The sequence below is a fragment of the Lucilia cuprina genome, chromosome 3, assembly GCF_022045245.1.
Source record: "Lucilia cuprina isolate Lc7/37 chromosome 3, ASM2204524v1, whole genome shotgun sequence".
In the NCBI taxonomy this organism is placed as follows: Eukaryota; Metazoa; Arthropoda; class Insecta; order Diptera; family Calliphoridae; genus Lucilia; species Lucilia cuprina.
In genome coordinates, this window is record NC_060951.1 from 8,807,045 (window position 1) to 8,819,004 (window position 11,960).

The following is an 11,960-nucleotide window of genomic DNA, read 5'->3' on the forward strand; positions in this document are numbered from 1 at the left end:
AAATTATAAAATATCTTATTAAACATAAGTTTTCCTTAGCTGAATTGCTTAAAACTTAGCTGAATTACAAAAATATTGAGAAAAAAGTTAAAATAAAAGGAAATTTATTTAAAATTGTGTTTTAAGTCTTGCTGAATTACCTAAAACCTTAGCTGAATTGTGGAAAAGTCGCAGAAAACGTTAAGAAATTATAAAATCTCTTATTTAACATAAGTTTTCCTTAGCTGAATTGCTTAAAACTTAGCTGAATTACAAAAATATTGAGGAAAAAGTTAAAATAAAAGGAAATTTATTTAAAATTGTAGTTTAAGACTTGCTGAATGATGTTTAACCTTAGTTGAATTGTGGAAAAGTCGCAGAAAATGTTAAGAAATTATAAAATTTCTTATTTAACATAGCTGAATTTCTTAAAACTAAGCTGAATTGTAAAAATATATAAAGGGAAAAGTTTAAACAAGAGGAAGTTTATTTAAAATTGTGATTTAAGTCTTGCTGAATGATGTTTAGCCTTAGCTGAATTGTAGAAAAGTTGCACAAAATGTTAAGAAATTATAAAATTTCTTATTTAACATAAGTTTTTCTTAGCTGCATTGCAAAAAAATATTTAGGAAAAAGTTAAAATAAAAGGAAATTTATTTAAAATTGTGGTTTAAGTCTTGCTGAATTGCCTAAAGCCTTAGCTGAATTGTAAAAAAGTCGCGGAAAATGTTAAGAAATTATAAAATTTCTAATTTAACATAAGTTTTCCTTAGCTGAATTACTTAAAACTTAGCTGAATTGTAGAAATATTAAGGGAAAATTTAAAATAAAAGGAAATTTATTTAAAATTGTGTTTTAAGTCTTGCTGAATTACCTAAAACCTTAGCTGAATTGTGGAAAAGTCACAGAAAACGTTAAGAAATTATAAAATCTCTTATTTAACATAAGTTTTCCTTAGCTCAATTGCTTAAAACTTAGCTGAATTACAGAAATATTAAGGGAAAAATTTAAATAACAGGAAGTTTATTTAAAATTGTGTTAAGGCTTGCTGGATTACCTAAAACCTTAGCTGAATTGTGTAAAAGTCGCAGAAAATGTGAAGAAATTATAAAATTTCTAACAAAACGAAAATTTTCTTTAGCTGAATTGCTTAAAACTTAGCTGAATTGCTCAAATATTGATTGAAATGTTAAGATATAAGAACATTTTTAATAAATCACTGTTTAAAGCCTGCTGAATGATGTAAAACCTTAGCTGAATTGTAAAAATATAGAGGAAAATGTAAAAAATATGAAATTTGTAAAAAAATGTCCATTTTCTTAAGCTGAAGTGTTTAAAACTTAGCTGAATTGCTGAAATATTACCCCAAATGTTCAGATTTAAAGAAATTTGTATGAAGATCTATGGTTTAAGCTTGCTGAATTACCAAAAACCTTAGCTGAATTGTAAAAATATAGAAGAAAATGTAAAAAAATTACGAAATTTGTATAAAAACGTAAATTTTCTTTAGCTAAATTGCTCAGTTCGACCTCGTTTAAAGTCTCATCTAAAATTGTAATTTCAATTCTTTAACAACAGCAACAACTACAATAGTTTCTTCTATGTATAAACTATATATATGATCGTGTTAAACAATACTATGTAAGTAGAAAAATTATAAATTGATAATAGTTATATAGAGGCCCAAAAAACCAGTTGATTTTTAAAGCAGTCATGCATTACAATGCACATCCACATGTGCATTGTAATGCACAGTACACAGTGCCGACTGCCAACAATAACAACAACATTATATGTTGTTGGTATCCATCATATTGTAGATGAATTGCAACCAATAACTTTTATTTGTTAAACAGACAGACAGACAGACAGACAGCTCTAACAACTTAACTCTCAATACATTTTTGTTTGTACAGAACATAATTGTAAACATATTTCTGTTTTGTTGTTGTTGTTCGTTTGTCTGGCAAAATAACAAACAACAACATTAATAGAAACAACTACAAAAAAAATTAGAAAAATTTTATTTAAGAATGAATTTTAATTCCACAACATTCCTTGAAACAACTTAAACATAAAGTTTTCATAACAAAGTTTAATTAAAATGCAAGAGAACTAAAGAGAGAGAGAGAGTGAGAACAGAGTATTAACAACTGGGAAGAGAGCTAATTAATTAAATAGAAACAGTGTTGTCTACATAAAAAAAAACATTTTAAAGAAAAAGTTAAAAAGGAAATTTAACAAATTGAACATTTTCTTCAGCTGAATTACTTAAAACTTAGCTGAATTAGTCATATATCAGGGAAAATGTTATAATTATGTGAAAATTATATTAACTCATAAGTTAAAGCTAGCTGAATTATCTAAAACTTAGCTGAATTGCAAAAATATACATGAAAATAATACAAAATTAGATTTCTTTTAAAAAAATCACAAGTTTTCTTCAGCTGAATTACATAAAACTTAGCTGAATAGGTAAAATACTAAAGAAAATGTTAAAATTTATAAAGAATTTATGTAAAATAGTTGTTGTAAGCTTGCTGAATTAGCAAAAACTTAGCTAAATTGCCAAAAACTTGGATGAATTATGTCAAAATACATAGAAATGTTGGAAAATTGGAAAGTTTTTTCATCTAACGCTCTTTTTCTTTAGCTGAATTGAGAAATTGTAAAAGAAAATGAACAGTTGTGTAATAAATCAGTATTTTTCTTTAGCTGAATTGCACAAAACTTAGCTGAATTAGTAACAAAGTAAAGAAAATGTTAAAAATTATTTAAAATTAGCTAAAACTTAGCTGAATAGCATAAAATTGAGCTAAATGGAGAAAAGTTTCAAATAATGTTGGATATTTGTAAAAAATCTTTCCTTTTCTTTAGCTGGATTGCATAAAAATTAGCTGAATTGTTCAAAATTTTGAAGAAAATCCTAAAAATTTGTTAAAACTCATAGTTTTTGTTCTGCTGAATTGCATAAAACTTAGCTGAATAGAGGAAAAATTATTGAAAATGCATAGATTTGTAATAATTCATTATATTTCTTCAGCTAAATTGCATAAAACTTAGCTGAATTGTTGAAATTTTGAAGAAAATCCTAAAAACTATTGAAAATTGTTAAAACTTTAGTTTTTGTTCTGCTGAATTAGCTAAAACTTAGCTGAATTGCATAAAACTTAGCTGAATAGAGGTAAAATTAAAGCAAATGCATGGATTCGTAACAATGCTTAGCTAAATTTTTGAAATTTTGAAGAAAATCCTAAAAAATATTAAACATTTATTAAAACTCATAGTTTTTGTTCTGCTGAATTAGCTAAAACTTAGCTGAATTGCATAAAACTTAGCTGAACAGAGGGATATTAAAAAACTGCATAGATTTGTAATAATTTATTATATTTCTATATATTTTACTGTCCTTTCCACATGCTTTACATACGTCTGCATCCTCACGTCCAATTTTGCATAAATGTGCTCTCATCAGGGTCACCCCACAGGATTTTCCTGATTCTATCCGCTGTTTTATTATTACAAGAGGTCTTATGGAATTCTCTCAGCCATATTTTTAGTTCAGCTTTTCTTGCAGCAAATAGTTTTGCGTTTGTCAAGTTTACTGCTCCCTTCCCTTTAAAGCGGTTACATTCGCCCTTGCGTTACCGACTACTCCCCAGTGGGGCAGGTAGCCATATAATGTGAACCTTACCTCTGGGAGTGTATTCAGTTTAAACTTTCTTACTATCCAATATCGCACTAATTGCCTTCTGGCTGTCGGTAAATACGCATTCCGTTATTGTTCGTACTTCTGCCTGGTAGCTTGTGTTATGATTGGGTAAACGGTGGTATATTTCTGCTTCTGGATTTCTATATTGAAGATCCACTTAATCCCCCAATTTAGAACCATTCGTGTAGCAACGTATTCATACCGGTATTTGCTCTAATGTTCCGCTTGACCAAGTCATTCTATCTGGGATCAGCGTTTCAAAAACGTATTCATACCGGTATTTGCTCTAATGTTCCGCTTGACCAAGTCATTCTATCTGGGATCAGCGTTTCAAAAATTTCCGACATATTCTGTGTGGTGTGGTATACAATCAGGCACGTCGGATGATTGTGTATAACCTGCCAATGTGTCCAGTATACATTGATGATGTGTGCTATAACCTCTTTGGCCAGTTCACCTAAAGTAAAGATCCGTTCGCCTGTAAGCGCCGCCTCATATCTTAAATATGTTTCAATGGGCAGAATACCTAGCAACGTTTCCAGAGCCTTGGTTGAAATAGTGCACATGGCACCACTTATACCCAAACAGCATGTACGCTGAACTCCCTGTTGAGTATATTATTGAAGCATAAACTAGAATTGGTCTAATTACACTTTTATAACACCAATTTGTTGACATAGTTGGACTACGAACCCATTTCATGCCTATAGTTCTCCTACATATCGCCCAGCAACGATGTGTCTTGTTGATCCTCTTCTCTATGTGGTGTCTCCATTTTAATTTTCGATCGAGGATTACACCTAAGTATGCCCAGCCTGTAAGGTTCGGTTTAATTACACTTTTATAAAGCCAATTTGTTGTCATAGTATGACTAAGACCCCATTTCATGCCTATAGTTCTCCTACATATCGCCCAGCAACGATGTGCCTTGTTGATCCTCTCATCTATGTGGTGTCTCCATTTAAATTTTGGATCGAGGATTACACATCAGTATCTTCTTGCCCAGGAAGCAAGGTTCGCTCTAATTATACTTATATAAAGCCAAATTGTCATAGTAAGCCTTAGACCCCATTTCATGCCTATAGTTCTCCTACATATCACCCAGCAACGATGTGCCTTGTTGATCCTCTCCTCTATGTGGTGTCTCCATTTTAATTTTCGATCAAGGATTACATCTAAGTATCTTCTTGCCCAGGAAGCAAGGTTCGGTCTAATTACACTTTTATAAAGTCAATTTGTCAAAGTAGGATTACGAACCCATTTCATGCCTATAGTTCTCCTATATATCGCTCAGCAATCATGTGCCTTGTTGATCCTCTTCTCTTTGTGGTGTCTCCATTTCAATTTTCGATCGAGGATTAAACCTTTGCTTTGTCTGTCACTGGTATCTTCTTGCCCAGGAAGCAATCTTCGGTATACTTAGAAATGTTTGTCTTTCTTGCCGCGTTAAACGAGAGGCCTCTCGGTTGAGCCCAACTTAAGGCCATATTCAGATCTTCCTCAGCTCTTCTACACAAGTAATTTATATCCTTTCCCTTTAAAAGTAGTACGACATCGTGTGCAGAACAAACAGGTCTAAGTCCTTTCTCGATTAGGGTCCTTAGGAGGCTATTAACTATTAGCTGAATAAGGAAACTATAAAACTATGCAGAAATGTTGTAAATTATACTTATATTTCTGTTTTAATTTAACGGTTTTATTACAATAAGAGGGCAACACTTGCGGGAGAGAGTGTTATTTAAATCGTTCTCTTTTTTTCTGCTTAGCTTCTCTCTTTTTTGTATGGGAACACTTTGAATTCTCTTCAAGTTTGTATGCCTCTTCTATACACTTGCTGCTGTTTTTTGAGGGGAGACCCTATTGTTTACACTAACACACACACAGACACAGTGTTGTCTTTTCGCCTGAAAAGTTTAAGCAGAAACTAAGGTTTTTAGTTTACATTTAGCTGCCGGCCCAAACAGTATAAACGTTTGGAAAATAACGTGTGTAAAGAAAAGACGGAGAAAAATTACGTTAAAACAAAAAAAGAAACGAATGCGAAATTTTTGTGTTTTTTTTTCTCTAAAAACAAACACGCGTAGTTTTTAATAATTTTTCTTTTTTTTGTATATTTTTTGTGGATTTATTTTTGTGTGTTGTAGGTATAGAAAATTTTTGAAAAAAAAATGAAAAAATTTATATTAAAAATTTTAAAAATAGATCACTGATCTAATAAGAATATAACGAGTGAAAATTATGAGATGAAAAAAAAGAATAAAAGAAAAATGATTTTTTTTTTAATTTTTTTTAGAAAAATAACAAATTGTTTTTTATAACAGAGAGAAAAAAAAACATGAGATTTACGTGTTTAATAGAAAAAAAGCAATAATAATAAAAAAATTAATATAAATAAATTTTTTTAAAATTTGTGTTTAAATGTAGGCGTTTACATGAGTAAATATTGTTAGAAGAAAGATTATTGTTGTTTGAAAAAGTTTATAAAAGAATAATAAAGAAATTAACAATAAATTGTTTATTTTAAATTAACAATTTAAACGCTAAAGAACAACACTGTTTGTTTACAATAATTATAATAATAATAATAATAATAATAATAAACGGTATTTTTACGCCAACACCAGAGTGAAAGCAACAACAACAACAATATAACAAACAAAAAAGTAAACAAACTGAAAAACTAAACTGTCAACTAAACTTCAAATCTTGTGTCATTTATATTACTTGTCAATTTTCAAAACAAAAACAAATAATAACAACAAAATCCCGGAAATTGAAAAAAAAAATTTCAAATCACTTTGAAACCAATAAACATTTTTTTCTTAATTAAAACTTTAATTTCTGTTTAATTCTATAAATTTAATTTAAAATTTTAGTTTAAATGTTTCTTTTCTTCTTTTTCTTTTATCTTTTAAAGTCGGTCATTTAACGGTAGTTTTTCGTTTTCGTTTCTTTGTATTTTTTTCTTTAAATTCTTTTTTAATTCTCTAATACTTTTGTTTAATTCATTAGTTTGTTTTATTATTCAAAAAAATATTAAACCGTAAATTCAACATGTTTTTAACAATTTAACAACAATATCAAAAATTGTGCCAATTTTTGTAACTTTTTTTTAAAAGTTTTAATATTTTTTTACAATCAACCAAAAGTAGGGTGCTTATTAAATGCTAACTTTATGGGTTTTAAATATATAAAACTTGTTGGATTATTTATCATATAAAATTCTAATAATTGGTAAGTTTTTATACAAAATTTTTTTCATTTTTCAAACACCCAAGTTGATTTTTTGCAAAATAATCTAAAGATCTTGATGAAGATTGATCTTTCTTTAGAAGAGTTTCTCTTAAAGTTTCTTAAAACAACAACACATTTCTCTTCGAAACCTTTACAAATCGAAAGCACGATCATTAAGTTTATCCAAACGATCCTCTTAACTTCCATGATCAGAAGTTAGATCATAAAGTTTATTCAGCCGAACTGATCTTATTCATCCAAAACATTTCTAACAAGTAACTTAAATGATCGCTAGCAAGATCATAAGGTTTCTTCAAATGATCCTCTAACTCTTAACTAAAATATGAAATATTTAACAACTTAACGTTTAAATGGTGTAATTGTTTCAACACACATTTCTCTTACAAAGCTTTAAAGATCGTTAGCAAGATCATAAAGTTTCCTGAGACGATCCTCTAACATTTTTTCTTATGTATGAAATATTTATCAACTTAACGTTCAAATTATCAAAATGATCCAACACATTTCTCTTAGAAAGCTTTACAAATTGGAAGCACGATCATAAAGTTTATCCATACGATCCTCTTAACTTTCATGATCAGAAGTTAGATCATAAAGTTTCTTTAAACGATCCTCTTAATTATGAACTTAACAATGAAATGATGTTATTGATTCAACACATTTCTCTTACAAAACTTTAAAGATTGGAAGCACGATCATAAAGTTTATCTAAACGATCCTCTTAACTCTTTACTAAAGTATGAAATATTTATCATCTTAACATTCAAATTATCTAATTGATCCAATACATTTCATTCAAATAACTTTTCAATTATGAGAAGCAAGATCATAAAGTTTCTTTAAACGATCTTCTGAATTCTTTCCTCAAATATGAAATATTTATGAACTTAACATTCAAAAGATCTTATTGATCCAACACATTTCTTTTCAATGATCGAAATTAAGATCTTAAAGTTTCTTCAGATGATCTTTATCCATTGATCTATATGTTTCAACACATTCCTTTTAAATAACTGTTCAATGATCGGAAGCAAGAACATAAAGTTTTTCCAATCGATCCTCAAACTCTTTTCGTAAATATGAAATATCTATCAACTTAACGTTCAAGTGATTTAATTGTTTTTCATTTCTCTCGCTTCAATGAGCGGAAGCAAGATCATAAAGTTTCTTTAAACGATCTTCTGAATTCTTTTCTCAAATATGAAATATTTATGAACTTAACATTCAAATGATCTTATAGATCCAACACATTTCTTTTAAATGATCGAAAGGAAGATCTTAAAGTTTTTTTTCAGATGATCGAATTGATCAAAAAACTTTCTTTCATATAACTTTTCACTGAGCGGCAGCAAGATCATAAAGTTTATCCAAACGATCATCTAACTTTTTCCTTAAGTATGAAATATTTATCGAGTTAAAGTTTAAATGATCTAATTGATCTAACATATTTCATTCAAATAACTTCCTTGATCAGAAGCAAAATCATAAAGTTTCTTCAAATGATCTTCTAAATTCTTTTCTCAAATGTGAAATATTTATAATTTTAACATTCAAAAGATCTAATTGATCCAAAACATTTCTTTCAAATAATGCAAATAATGGCTGATCCTAAAGGATGATACACTGATCGAGAACGCAATAAATTCATGTTTATCTTGTGAAAAGTTTTCAAAGTTTCCAACACATTTATTTCAAACTTTATGATCTTCGAAAGGAAGATCAGAGTTAGAGTTAGGGCTTGAACACTCCTTATATGAACTGTAGATTGTTTTTGCGCCGAGTGATCAGTAGATCTCGAACGGTAGTGATTTTTTAATGGTGTCCTTTCTAAAAGTGCTTAGTTGATGCTGCTAGTAGACTTAAAGGTTCATATCATTCTCTATTAAATGTTGGGAATCAGCAGCACTATGTGCTCTTTAAACTGCAACGATTGATTGATGGAAAAGACCTTAATGGCTTGAGCGATCGTTGGCTGCTTACAATTACAGTTAGAGATTGAACATGTTAAGAATCAATGCGATGACTGATGGACTTTTGATCTGTGAAGAACTTTGTTTATAGCTTCAGCAACCGATTTCTGATTTTAACTTAAACTGCGACGTTGGATTGGTTTCAATGTTTCGAAACACTTTTGTTCATGGCTTCAGCGATCAGTGTCTGTTTACAATTAGAGTTAGAAATTGATCACGGCAAAGATCACTGACTATAATTGACTTACAAAAAAAAGTGATTTCAAAGTTAATGACGTCCTTTCCGAGAGTGCTTGATTGATGCTACCAGTAGACTTTAAGGTTCATACCTTCCTTTATAGAATGTGAGGAATCAGTAGAACGAATTCCTTTAAACTGCGACGTTAGATTGGTTTCGATATTTAGAAAGACTTTTGTTGAAGACTTCAGCGATCAGAGTTTGTTTTTTATTAGACTTAGAAATTGATCACGGCAAAGATCACTGGCTGTAATTGACTTACAAAAGAATAGATTTCAAAGTTAATGACGTCCTTTCCAAGAGTGCTTGATCGATGCTATCAGTAGACTTTAAGGTTCAAACCTTCCACTATAGAATGTGAGGAATCAGTAGAACGAATTCTGTTGGATTGATTTCAATGTTTGGAAAGACTTTTGTTGAAGACTTCAGCGATCAGAGTGATTTCAAAGTTAATGACGTCCTTTCCAAGAGTGCTTGATTGATGCTACCAGTAGACTTTAAGGTTCATACCTTTCTCTATATAATGTAGGGAATCTGCAATATGAATTCCTTTAAACTGCGACGTTGGATTAGTTTCAATGTTTAGAAAGACTTTTGTTGATGACTTTAGCGATCAGAGTCTGTTTCTAATTAGAGTTTGAAATTGATCACGGCAAAGATCACTGACTATAATTGACTTACAAAAGAGTAGATTTCAAAGTTAATGACGTCCTTTCCAAGAGTGCTTGATCGATGCTATCAGTAGACTTTAAGGTTCAAACCTTCCTCTATAGAATGTGAGGAATCAGTAGAACGAATTCTGTTGGATTGATTTCAATGTTTGGAAAGACTTTTGTTGAAGACTTCAGCGATCAGAGTCTGTTTCTAATTAGAGTTTGAAATTGACCACTTCAAAGATCACTGAGTATAATTGACTTATAAAAGAATTATAAAACGTTTGTTTGTTAGGTTAGAAAAGCACTGATTTGTCAACACTGCTTTTCCCTCATTAAGTTTAACATGTGGCAACTAGTGAATTTTAAAAGTTACAAAAACAGAGTTGATTTTTGTTAAAAAGATTTCATTTAAATTCAAGTTTAAAGAAGTTGCAATTATTATTATTCACATTGTAATTTTTTCTTTAATTAATTACTCTTCTTTATATGTATTAAAAACACGCTAATACTAGTTTTTTTTAAGGATTTGCATGTTAACAAGTTTTTTTTTGCTTTAACATTTTATAGTTGTTGTACTTTTGACGTTTTTTTTATGGTTAAGGCTGTAGTGTCATCTAAAGTTTTAAAATGACTTTTAGTATTTAAACTAAAAGTTAATTTAATTAACACAAATTTTTAAATGTTTTTTCTTTTTTTTTCAAAAAAATCACACCTTAAAATTAAGAATATAAAGGTTTTTATTAATTTAATGAAGATTTGTATATTTTCTTAAAAACCTTGAAAATTTTTTTTAAATTTAGAAATATTTTTCTTAAAATTTTCCCATACAAATATTTTGTAATAAAATGTTGTGCGAATTTATAAACAAATATTTATTTATATTTTACAGAAATTGTTTTTTTTGTTTTTTTTTTTGCAAAAAAATTTAAAATTATAATAAAAACGAGTTCATGAAAATTTATTTTAGCGATGTGCCAGACATTTATAATAGTTTTTAATTTATACAATTGTTTATAAAAAAAAATTTTACAGCAAAAACTTTACAAAAAGATTGTCTGAAAATTGTAGAGAAAAGTCTTAAATATAAGTGCCACTTTTAAAGGTTTTACTGTACATTAGTTTAACTATTTTCTCAGCAAAATGCAAGATTTGTTTTACAGATTTCTATATGAAAAACTTGTTTAGTATGTAAATATATATGTATACACATACATCTGTATATATATATATATATATATATTTACAACATGTCTCTGTAAATACAAATTTGCTTTACAATTTAAAAAAATATATATATTTAAAAAAATTTAATTCAAGAAAAAAAAAATATAAATAATATTATGTAAATTTTTGTGACAATTAAAATATTTAAAATATTTATTTATTTAAAGATTAACATATTAAAAATTATTTTAATTAGCTTTTTTCTCTCTCTCTCTCTCTTTCTTCAACTAAAGGTTTTTGCAGTTTAACTTTATTATTCATTCACTCATTCATTCATTTATTCATTTTGTTTTTAATTTAAAACATTTATTTTAATTAAATACAAAATCATAAATTAAATTTTATTCCAAATCACAACAAGTCAATTAGCTTTAAGCAAAACAGATTGAAATCTCTTAATTGTCATTACTGGCAAAATAAAAACAAAATAATGAATGTGACAGCGTTATGTTTTAAAGAGTTTATTGCTTTTACTTTCTTCTGTGTTAAAAACAATAAAGTTAACAAATAATTGACAACACTGTTTAAAAAAATATGGCATTATGAAGATAGCTTTAAAGAATTTACCAAAAAAGGCGAAGATAGCTTTAACGAATGCTTCAAATGTTCTTAAACACAACACAATCAGCTGTTTCTATATATCTTTGTTGACATCATTTGAAATGCACAGAGTGGTTTTTTCTAATTCATCTCCTTTGTGACACCGCTAAATGGTAAACTTATTATCTTGTCATAATAACTCCTGATGCTATCGAGACCAATGTCTGGTACATATAAAGAAGTTTATATCTTGGATATGCAACTAACGAAAACTACAGGAAAGATAGACAGATAGATAGATAGATAGATAGATAGATAGATAGATAGATAGATAGATAGATAGATAGATAGATAGATAGATAGATAGATAGATAGATAGATAGATA

The 11,960-nt window shown here is 28.6% G+C and overlaps 1 protein-coding gene across 1 annotated transcript in view; it reads left to right on the forward strand.

Annotated features, from left to right (window-relative positions):
- Positions 1–6,721: 6,721 nt before the first annotated feature.
- Positions 6,722–11,960, forward strand: part of LOC111680469 (alpha-protein kinase 1-like) — a 25,258-nt gene continuing 20,019 nt past the window's right edge. Inside the window, exon 1 of the mRNA XM_046946911.1 lies at positions 6,722–6,925. The gene's annotated coding sequence lies outside the window, so the exon portion shown is untranslated. The remainder of the gene's footprint in view (positions 6,926–11,960) is intronic.